The 12,196-nt window shown below is 45.1% G+C and overlaps 1 pseudogene; it reads left to right on the forward strand.

Moving 5' to 3' along the window:
- Nucleotides 1-1,275: 1,275 nt before the first annotated feature.
- The window catches only part of LOC133381636 (zinc finger protein 208-like), a 40,982-nt pseudogene continuing 30,061 nt past the window's right edge, over nucleotides 1,276-12,196 (forward strand).

Here is a 12,196-nt window from a genome sequence, read left to right on the forward strand (position 1 = left end):
AAATTTGACCCCCCCCCGTGCCAGATGTTCCCCATCCCTGGGTTGAAGGCTAACATCACAGCAGGAAAAATGGCAAATTCAATTCAATATAAACAAGAGTAAAATTATGCATATTGGAGCAAAAAATTTGAATTTCACATATACGCTCATGGGGTCTGAACTGGCAGTGACCGACCAGGAGAGAGACCTCGGGGTTGTAATGGACAGCACGATGAAAATGTCAACCCAGTGTGCGGCAGCTGTGAAAAAGGCAAATTCCTTGCTAGCGATAATTAGGAAAGGTATTGAAAAGACAACAGCCAATATCATAATGCCGTTGTATAAATCTATGGTGTGGCCGCTTTTGGAATACTGTGTACAGTTCTGGTCGCCTCATCTCAAAAAGGATATTATAGAGTTGGAAAAGGTTCAGAGGAGGGCAACCAGAATGATCAAGGGGATGGAGCTACTCTCTTACGAGGAAAGGTTGCAGCATTTGGGGCTTTTTAGTTTAGAGAAAAGGCGGGTCACAGGAGACATGATAAAAGTGTATAAAATTATGCATGGCATTGAGACAGTGGATAGAGAAAAGTTTTTCTCCCTCTCTCATAATACTAGAACTCGTGGACATTCAAAGAAGCTGAATGTTGGAAGATTCAGGACAGAGAATTGGAAATACTTCTTTACTCAGCGCATAGTTAAACTATGGAATTTGCTCCCACAAGATGCAGTAATGGCCACCAGCTTGGATGGCTTTAAAAGAAGATTAGACAAATTCATGGAGGACAGGGCTATCAATGGCTACTAGCCATGATGGCTGTGCTCTGCCACCCTAGTCAGTTGCTGGAAGCCTCAGGAGGGGAGAGTGTTCTTGCACTCGGGTCCTGCTTGCGGGCTTCCCCAGGAACCTGGCTGGCCACTGTGAGAACAGGATGCTGGACTCGATGGGCCACTGGCCTGATCCAGCAGTCCTGATCCATCCAGTCCTTACAGCATGACTACCTTCTCTGTTGTTCCCGACTGGGGGATTCAAAGCGCACAATATGTAGAAGAGATGTGCAAAACAGGCTAACCTAAGCTGTTCCCTCAAAGCCCCTTTTTAAAAACGTGCATGGCATTTTTATTGTTATTATGGAGAAGGGTCACCGGCCAGAAAGGGGCTTCCCGCCTCCCCTCCCTCTCCGCGTGAAGCAGCCGAGGAGCTTCAGCCACTTTGCTCTTGAAGGGTTAACAAACGACAAGAGAGCTGAAGGAAAGAGCGCAAAGGAGGGACTTCCTTTTCCTGCCCCGCCTCTCTGCGAGAAATACAGGCTGGAAGCGCCGGAGGAGCCCCTCTTCGTGCTCAGCGATGATGGCGAGTGGGGTTGCGCGGGGGGAGCCTCGAAAGGAAGGTATGCAATGGGGCCGGAGGGGAGGATGGAAGGGGCGAGGACCCCCTTAAGCGCCCCCTCCCCGCAGACCCTCCCGATCGGAGGCTGCAGCTCTGCCCCGTCCTCTCTGCCTCTCCCCTGAGCTGGGCTGGCTGAGTTGGGGCCGGATCGAAGCATCCCTCGGGAACGTCACGCGGCTGAAGTTGGTTCCCAGTTCCTTATTTGCTCGAAAGCTCAAAACACTAAAAAAGAAGAAAAGTTGACAGCTACAGCAACTTCAAGCCAAAGTTAACAGGTCTGAACCCCAAAATATATGTTGGGGTGCCCAGTATGATATGTCGCTGTGATTGGGGGACTCTCCCCGTCCAGAATAACAATATATTTATGCAATCAGAATCACCAGGCTTCTGATATTATCATAAATACATAATGATGTCATAAAATCATAAAAAATAAGTAACTGGGGTGCCCACCCCAAATCTGCTCTGGACCAGGACAAATCATACCTCCCAGGAAAGGGGAGGGTGTCTTCTCTAACATACCAGTGTATATAAAAAAATAAGGAACTGGGTGTCCACAAGAAAAACCATTCCAGGCAGGATGCAGTGGCATCTCCCAGAGGACACTATCCACTTTGCTCAAGTGATTGATTTTTCATAGCCCACAGCAGATTTTGGAGTGGTCACCACAAATTACATATTTCCCCCTATTTCCTCTTCATTATTTTAGCTGGGAACGACTTGCATCTCATAGAATACACCCTCCCTTTTCCTGGGGTGTATGATTTGTCAAATGTCCACACAGCCATGAAGCTCCCTGGGTGACCTTGGGCCAGTCGCTGCCTTTCAGCCTCAGAGGAAGGCAATGGGAAACCACCTCTGAATACCATTTACCATGAAAACCCTATTCATGGGGTCGCCATAAGTCGGAATCGACTTCAAGGCAGTCCATTTGCATTTCATTAGAACTATAAGTGGGCAGTTTTATTTCCCAGCTGTGGGTAATCAGAGGCCCACCCTAACACCACCTTACCAGTAGAAGCCAGGCTCCATCAAGGTCGTAAAGTCTGGGAAGTTTTAGGGAGGATGTTTCATTTGGCCAGTGATTGATGGGCCCTTTTTTCATGAAGAAATTTCCCAATTCGTTAATTGGATCCGGCCTGTTGCTGGGGAGTTTGCCATAAATATGGCGCTCAAACCTTAGCTTTCGTTCCTCTCCTGGGTCCCATCATGCCTCTCTGACGTTGCCTGCTGAGGTTCCATTTTGCATCAACTCTCCTGCCTGTTCCTCTCTCTGCAACTGTCTACCTGGGTGTCAGTATAGACTAGGCTAGATAGCTTTCTTCTTTTCTGTTGTGACTGAACTCCCTATGTTTTACCTTGCCCCTTTTGGGTGCTGATATTAAGGAACTATTTTGCTGCTGTAACTGCGCACCTTTTTTATTCTTTAATACAGTTATTTCTATTTACCAGTGTGTGTTCATTCAGGAGAGGGTTGGGTCTGAACTGGTACCTTAGCCACTGACCACAACTGCTGTGTGAATTGGGTATTTTGCCTAAAGGCCCCCCTCCATCACACAAAGTATGATAACCTCAGTTTCATCATTTTAGCTTCTAGTGATAGTTCTGGGTTTAATTTGTTCTATCACCCGGTTATTTGTCTTTTTCACTATCCGTGGATCCCGCAAAGCTATCCTCCAGCACCACATTTCAAATGAGTTGATTTTACTTTTCACTGTCCAACTTTCACATCCATACGTAGAGATAGAGAATACCATGGTGTGAAAGATCTTAACTTTGGTATTCTGTGATACATCTTTGCATTTGAGGATCTTTTCTCAAAGCTACACTCCCCAGTTCAAGACTTCTTCTGATTATTATCTCTAGTTTGGTTAATGATTGTGCCAAGGTATTGATAATCCTTGACAAGTTTAGTGTCCTCGTTACCAACTTTGAAGTTAAATAAATCTTATATTGTCATTACTTTAGTCTTCTTGACGTTCATCTGTAGTCCTGCTTTTGTGCTTTCCTCTTTAACTTTCATCAGCATTCGTTTCAAATCATTGCTGGTTTCTGCTAGTAGTATGGTATCGTCTGTATATTTTCAATTATTGATATTTCTCCCTCCAATTTTCACACCTCCTTCATCTTGGTCCAAGGCCCACTTTCCGCATAAATTCTGCATATAGATTAAAGAAATATGGTGATAAAATACACTCCTGTCTCACACCCTTTCCGACGAGGAACCAATTGGTTCCTCCATATTCTGTCCTTGCAATAGCCTCTCGTTCAGAGTATAGGTTGTGCATGAGGACAATTGGATGCTGTGGCTGTTGACCATTGAACCGCACTGTCACTGAGTCTGTTTTCCATCAAGTCTGCAAAACTGTAACTAGGGGGAGTTATGTCTTTGCCCAGTCTGGGAACGGACTGCCAAGGCTGTTGCTATGGTAACCATCGCGATAGACTGGGAAAAGTTCTAGCAGCTCTCTGTGTTAAGCTGTGTCTTCTGCATCATGCCTCTGAACTGAGAGGCTGTCTTAACTTTGCTTTTGGAGAGAGAAGAAGGGGGGTTGAAACTCTACATGTATTTACTCTTAAGCCTTTGGCCATAATGTCTTAATAAAGACTCTTAACATGATCTAATGCTCTGAAGAAGTTTCTTGCTCAACTTAACTCCAACGTAATGTGTGCTGTTTCACGCAACAACGCACACACGTCAACAGTGGCACCCCCATTTGTTTTAAAACATTCCATCGTTTTTCATAATCTACACAGTCAAAGCCTTTGCTATAGTCTATAAAGCACAGTGTGATTACCTTCTGAAATTCCTTGCTCCGTTCCATTATCCAGCGTATGTTTGCAATACGATCTGTGGTACCTCTTCCCTTTCTAAAACCAGCTTGGACATCTGGCACTTCTCGCTCCATACATGATGAGAGCCTTTGTTATAGAATCTTGAGCATTACTTTACTTGGGATATTAAGGCAATCATTCGATAACTACTGCATTCTCTGGGATCCCCTTTCTTTGCAGTTGGGATGTATATTGAACGCTTCCAGTCTGTGGACTATTTTTTTCCCCATATTTGTTGACAAAGTTTTGTCAAACTTTGGACAGATTCAGTCTCAGTAGCTTGTAGGAACTCTATTGGTATGCCATCTATTCCTGGTGATTTCTTTCTTCTAAGTATTTTAAGAGCAGCGTTCACCTCACATTCTAAAATTTCTGGTTTTCATCATAGGGTTCCTCCATGAATGAATCTGTCATCCTTGCATCTCTTTTACAGTGTTCTTCATTGTATTGCTTCCTTTTATTTTATCTCAGTCAGTCAGTGTGTTCCCCTGTTGCGTATTCAACATCCCTACTTTTGGTCTAAATTTCCCTTTAATTTCTTCCTGACGGCTGCATAAGATCTCTCAATTTGCTCTTCTTCTGTGTTTGCTCTTGGAGCCTAGACTTAGGTGATGGTTATGTTGATAGGTTTCCCATTAAATCTCCCTGATATCACTCACTCAGACTTTGCATTATAGCTCCTAATGGCTTCTCCTACGTCACTTCCCACTATTAAAGCAACCCGGTTTCTTTTTAATTTATCATTTCCTGCTTAAAATATTTTTTACTTGTCTGAAAATGTCCCATTCCCATCCATTTTATTTCATTCCACTTCACTTTATTTCACAACCAATTATTGTAATGTTGATGCGTTCAATTTCTTGCTTGATAATTTCTAACTTTCCCTGGTTCATGCTTCTTACATTCCATGTTCCTATTATGTACATCGTGCAACTCTGGATACTCCTTTCACATCTGTGCGCATCAGCCTCTGGGCTTCCTTTTGGCTTTGACCCAGCTGCATCATTAGTCACAGCACTACTCGTACTTGTCCGTTGTTCTTCCCCAGTAGCTTGCAGAGTGCCAGCTGTCCTGGGTGTCTCATCTTCCAGCACTATCTCATGTTGCATGCAACAGAGGACTAACATTTTGGCTGGGAGGGAGGGGACGTGAGCTGCCCTCTGGGCAGTGCAAAGGGCCATTTCCCTTTTTGACAGGATCCATTCTAGGTTTGTAAATTCCAGCAGTGCATAAGTACTGGGCTGTCCACCTTAAATGGAGGGACAAGAGAGCAGATTTTTGCTACAATTGTCTCTCTCTGCATCTCTTTTCACAACCTGTTACCAAGCACCTATTGCTAAACTAACTCCATACAAGGCCTCAAGCTTTGGCATTTAAACTCTGATATCAATAGAGGTCCCAGAAATACATTTTCAAAGTACAAATCATAATATATTCACAGGATTTCTTCACAGCGTTTTCTCACCTTTCCTTGTCATTCCATCAGGATACATCTGGGGGGCCAAGGCTGAGGGAGAACCATCTGAAGTATCACTGGAAAATGCTGAGGAGCAGGTGCAGAAGCAGAAACTGAAGAGTCAAGATGGAGCAAAGAGACAAGAGGGGAGACAAACTCACACAGGAGACAAATCTTATAAATGCTTGGAGTGTGGAAAGAGCTTCAGTCGGAGTAGCCACCTTACTTCGCATCAAAGAACTCACACAGGGGAGAAACCTTATCAATGCTTGGAGTGTGGAAAGAGCTTTAGTCAGAGTAGCTCCCTTACTTTGCATGAAAGAACTCACACAGGAGACAAACCTTATCAATGCTTGGAGTGTGGAAAGAGCTTTAGTCAGAGTAGCTCCCTTACTTCGCATCAAAGAACTCACACAGGGGAGAAACCTTATCAATGCTTTGAGTGTGGAAATACCTTCAGTCGGAGTAGCAACCTTACTTTGCATCGCAGAACTCATACAGGGGAGAAATCTTATGAATGCTTGGAGTGTGGAAAGAGCTTTAGTCAGAGTAGCACCCTTATTTCGCATCAAAGAACTCACTCAGGAGACAAACCTTATAAATGTTTGGAGTGTGGAAAGAGCTTCAGTCAGAGTAGCACCCTTATTTCGCATCAAAGAACTCACTCAGGAGACAAACCTTATAAATGCTTGGAGTGTGGAAAGAGCTTCAGTCAGAGTAGCACCCTTATTTCGCATCAAAGAACTCACTCAGGAGACAAACCTTATAAATGCTTGGAGTGTGGAAAGAGCTTCAGTCAGAGTAGCACCCTTATTTCGCATCAAAGAATTCACTCAGGAGACAAACCTTATAAATGTTTGGAGTGTGGAAAGAGCTTCAGGTGGCATAGCCACCTTTCTTTGCATCACAGAACTCATACAGGGGAGAGACATTATAAATGCTTGGAGTGTGGAAAGAGCTACAGGTGGAGTACCAACCTTTCTTTGCATCAAAGAACTCATATGGGGGAGAAACCTTATAAATGATGGCGCAAGTCCCTCTGTCCGTTGCGAGTAAACCATCCAGTGCTCTTTTGGAGAACCGTTTTCCTTTTTTGGGTTTGGGTTGCGGATAGGGTCTTTATAGCCTTAGAGGCCACAGGAAGAGCTTTTTGATCTCATTTGCAAGACTTTCCACTACAGATTGAAGCCTCAATACTCCAGAACCTAGAGCGGCCGTGCCAACCAAGGGCAGGAAAGACCACCCTATTACTGAGCCTATCATTAAAGGTCTGCAGTTTTCTGTGTCTCATTGTGCACAAAGGGGAGCAGATTTTGATTTCTCTCTTTTTTCTCTGATTGGTGAGCCTGACTTATTCCTGATTCTTCCAACTGGGAGTACCTGAGTGACTCTGACAGCTGGTATAATGCAGGCAACATAGCAGGAGCCAATCCAATATTTTGGTAATACTTTATAGGCTTCATGTCCAGAACAATAATGTTCTAATAGAGCTTCCCATGGGCCTTTGTGGAAGGGGGAAGACCATGTTTTCCATGGTTGAAATTACTACCTTTGGTAGTAGGGGCTCGTTATTCCCCGCCAAGGGACACCACCACCTGGATCATGAGGGTTGGTATTCCCGTTCCGAAAACACGCTCCCCAGTTGTTCAGGTATGTACAGTCCCATGCCTGATGACCACCAGAATTGGTAAAGGCAGAACAATGCATCGTGTTATCAATAGAATAGTTACAGGAAGCATGAAAATCATGATAATGTCGGCAGAAAGTGGGATTCTGGGTGTGGTTTTTTCTCCAGTCCCCTTCAAGGGTGAAATGATGTTTGCATTTACTTGCACCAATCTCTATGCCTTTCTTTCCTTTGGTCTGGTTTCCCAAAAGACAGAACTCATCCAATTTTGGCAGGACATACTAAACCCCATGTTGTTGGGCCATAGATGCTATGTCCCAGGTAGAATTTGCGCTTTACCATTTCCATTCCAAAGGCATAAAATTGGAATTGCTTTTTAATATGTTGTTAAACCTTTTGAAAAATGTTTTTAATCTTAGATTTTTTTCAAAGCTTTTTTAAGAAACATTTTTAAAGATGTTTTGCTTTAGTGTATTTTAGGGTCTGTTTTATGATGTTTTAGAGTTTTTGGTGCTTTTGTTTGCTGCCCTGGGCTCCTGCTGGGAGGAAGGGTGGGATATAAATCAAATAAATGAATATTTAAATAAAAATGGGGTCCCGTCAGTGATGTTCTCTTCAGTCAAAGGGATTGGTACAAGGGGAATGCCTCCCTCCCCATGGACAGTGAGTAGGGAGCCAGGACACGTGCCCTCCCACATCCCCCACCTACCTGTCTCCTGTCTTTTACCATTGCCCTTAACGAAGATGGCGGCCATGGTGGGGAAAACCACGGCCGCCATCTTTGTTAAGGGCAATGGTAAAAGATAGGAGACTGGTAGGGAGGTTGGGGGCACAGATCGTGGAAGGAGAGCAGAGGGGCAGCTGAGGGCCCCACTGTAACTCCAGGGGCCCTTGGGTCAGTGCCTCACCTGGCCGCCCTTTAGAACTAGCCCTGTAGGGAGCATGTCCAACAGTTACTCACATTATAGATGGAAGCAATTCTGCGATGTTCCCTCCAACTAGTATTGGGGATAACTCTATTTTTCCTTACCATGATGGAACTTCCTTAAAGGGTGGGGTTATTTACTTCTTCCTCCTCCTTTGTTCGGGGATATTGATGCCTTTTGCATATTCTCTATAAACCTTTAGCAGAGGGAACAGGCAGATGTTCCTTCCAGGAGCATCCTCAATAATGACTGAAAATGGACTGAGACTACAGATTATTTTCTATCTAAGCTAGAGCCTATGTTTTCTTAAACATATGAAGGTCATGAGTAAATACCCTTTATTCTTTTTACCTAAGAAAATTGTCTCTGTGACTTATTTGATTAACTAGTGTGCATGGGAGGAAGGTATGGGACTGGATCGTATTAAGAGTGCTATTCCGTGCGTTGTGGACACAGTGAGCGAGCCAGAGGCGGCCAGTGGTGCACTGGTGGTGTGGGATCAGTTCCAGCTTCTTCCTTCTGATGAAGTGGACAAGGTGCTTTCAACCTTAAAGCCAACCACTTGCTTACTCGACCCTTGCGCATCGTGGCTCATTATGAGCTGCAAGGATAGACTGGGCAAGGGGATAAGGCGGTGGTAAATACGTCCCTGGAAGAGGGAGTAATGCCATCAGCGCTCAAGGAGGCAGTAATAAAACCAATTCTAAAGAAGCCCTCCTTGGATCCCCAAGATCTGAACAACTTTCGCCCAGTCTCAAATTTGCCGTTCTTAGGCAAGGCGGTTGAGCGGGTGGTGGCAAAGCAGTTGCAAGCGCACTTGGAGGAAGCGGATTATCTGGATCCATTTCAATCGGGCTTCAGGCCTGGACATGGGACTGAAACGGCCTTGGTCGCCTTGGTAGATGATATGAGGAGGGCGTGGGATAGGGGCGAATGCACCTTCCTTGTCCTCCTTGATCTCTCAGCGGCTTTTGATACCGTTGACCACGTTATCCTCCTGGACCGCCTGAAGAGGTTAGGCATGGGGGGCACTGTATTGCAGTGGTTCCATTCCTTCCTCTCTGGTCGGTACCAAAGAGTGGCATTGGAGGATGAGGTTTTCGATCCTTGGCTTCTCACTTGTGGGGTGCCGCAGGGTTCCATCCTCTCCCCGATGCTGTTCAACATCTATATAGAGCCGCTGGGGGCAATCATCAGGAGATTTGGGCTGCAATGTCATCAGTATGCGGATGACACGCAGCTCTATCTCTCATTTAAATCTTCACTGAGGTTGGCTGTAGGAACCCTGTCCAAGTGCCTGGAGTCGGTGAGTGGCTGGATGGGAAGGAATAAGCTGAAGCTGAACCCTGACAAAACTGAGGTACTGTTTGTGGGAGACAAGGGAAGGCTGGGGGATGTTGACCTGGTGCTCAATGGGGTACAATTGCCCCTGAAAGACCAGGTCCACAGCCTGGGGGTCATTCTTGACTCCCAGCTGTCCATGGAGGCCCAAGTCTTGGCTGTGAGCCAGGCGGCACTGTATCAACTCCATCTGATATGGAGGCTGCGCCCTTACCTTCCCAACCATCTGCTCCCACCGGTGCTACATGCCCTGGTCACCTCTCGCCTAGACTACTGTAATGCGCTCTACATGGGGTTACCCTTGAAAACGGTCTTGAAGCTGCAACTGGTACAGAATGCGGCGGCTCGTCTGATTAAAGGTTTCCACCGGCAAGATCACATCACTCCTGTGCTGAAGGAATTGCACTGGCTACCGGTTGCTTTCCGGGCCCAATTCAAGGTGTTGGTTTTGACCTTTAAAACCCTGTACGGTTTTAGCCCAGTCTATCTGAAGGAGCACCTCCAGCATTGTCAGGGATGCCGCTCAACAAGATCAGCCTCAGAAGACCTTCTCTCGATCCTACCAATTAAAACAGCTAAACTGGTGAGGACTAGAGAAAGGGCCTTTTCAATAGTGGCCCCCACCCTGTGGAATTCTCTCCCAAATGATATCTGCCATGCCTCTTCTATGATGAGCTTCCGCCGGGCCCTGAAGACCTGGCTCTTCAGGCAGGCTTTTGGGATGGGTTAGGTTTTTATTGTTAGGTTTTTAAATTTTAACATTTAATGTATTGTTTTTATCTTGTACGTCGCCCAGAGTGGCTGGACAACCAGCCAGATGGTCGAGTAATAAATTTAATAAATAAATAAAATAAATGCTTGGAGTGTGGAAAGAGCTTCAGGTGGAGTAGCCACCTTTCTTTGCATCACAGAACTCATACAGGGGAGAAATCTTGTAAATGCTTGAAGTGTGGAAAGAGCTTCAGTCACAGTAGCACCCTTACTTCGCATCAAAGAACTCACACAGGAGACAAACCTTATCAATGCTTGGAGTAGAAGGGACCTAGTGTCATCGATTATATCATTGGAATGCCTACCATCATCCCCTTCATCCAAAGAATGACCTTAGAGGACAGGATAGAAAGTGATCACTTCCCGTTAAAACTTCAACTTTATACGCAAAACTTCCGCTCCACCGTAAAAGCAGACCTCCATATGCCTGGACATCTACAGGGGATTAGACGTCTTAAATGGTCCCAGGAAATAGGTACTAATTTGGATCAGATGTTGCAGTCGGATAAATTTCTCCATCTCCGTTCTATGGCAGCCGAATCCCCCAGGCACATTTTCCAGATCTACCAGGACATAATCAGTGAAATCAGACCTATTGTCACCTCAAATTTAGTTAGTAAAACTCCATGTAGACCCCGATCTTGGTATGATTGTGAATGCAGAGCCAAGAAAAGGGAACTTCGCCATCTATCTAGAGTGCCAGCCTGTACTGGCTCCATATCTCTTTTCCAATGTTGTCGGAGAGAATATAAATCTCTAATTGGGGGGGGGAAGGGCCTTTCATGCCGACAACTGGAAAGCCCTGGCCCTTGCACTGAGTGAAAGGAATGAGCCTAAATTTTGGGATTTGATTCAAGCTGGACTTACATGTTTCAATTACTGGGTAGCTCTACCAATTCCGTCTGAAACATGGGTTTCTCACTTTTCCAGCATCTTTGGAGGCAATATAAGTTCTCTGTAGCTCCAGGGAATATCTCCACCCTGCCATCTTGGCCACCTGTCACCAACTCCGAAATTTTGGATTTAATTTCCCAGCTCCACCCTGGCAAGGCCCCAGGTGAGGATATGATTCCCCCTGAGGTATTCTTATCAGACACCAACTGGTGGGCACCAGTATTGGCATCTTTATTTACCTATATTAATGTGACTGGTGTTATTCCCTCAGGTTGGCGCTCCAGCTTAGTTGTTCCTATATTCAAGAAGGGAGAGGCCTCGGACCCGAGGAATTACAGAGCTATCAGCCTTCTCGATGTCACCTCTAAATTATATGGATGATATTTATTAAATAAGCTCCTCGTCTGGGAAACTAATAATTCCATCTTTCATGAGGAGCAAGTGGGATTCAGGAAAGGCAAGACCACCATCGATCAGGCATTTGTTTTGCAGCATGTAATTTTAAGTCCATCAGGGGCCCCAAACAAATCCCTGTATGTAGCTTTCGTAGACCTCACTTCTGCATTCGACCTTATAGATAGGGAGCTATTATGACAAAAAATGCCCCAGACCAATATTGATAAGAGACTGCTTCATCTTATTCGGTCTCTCCACCAAGCCAATTCCTTGCAAGTGCATCTGTGCCTGCAGGGTACTCTCTCTCGAGCGATTCAGATCAAAAGAGGAGTGAAGCAGGGTTGCATTTTGGCCCCTTTTTTATTTAATTTTTTCATAAATGACATTGTTCCTGCAATGACCTCTCCCTCTTTCCCCCCCCTTCCATCAGCAACCGTAAAATCTCCCTCCTGCTCTATGCTGATGATCTGGCTTTGTTATCTCTAAATAAAATCGGCCTTAAAAGAATGTTAACCCGGCTTGGCACTTATTGTTCAGAGCACCATTTGACCATTAATTACACCAAAACTAAGATTAGTTAG

Source organism: Rhineura floridana, chromosome 3 (genome assembly GCF_030035675.1).
Source record: "Rhineura floridana isolate rRhiFlo1 chromosome 3, rRhiFlo1.hap2, whole genome shotgun sequence".
In the NCBI taxonomy this organism is placed as follows: Eukaryota; Metazoa; Chordata; class Lepidosauria; order Squamata; family Rhineuridae; genus Rhineura; species Rhineura floridana.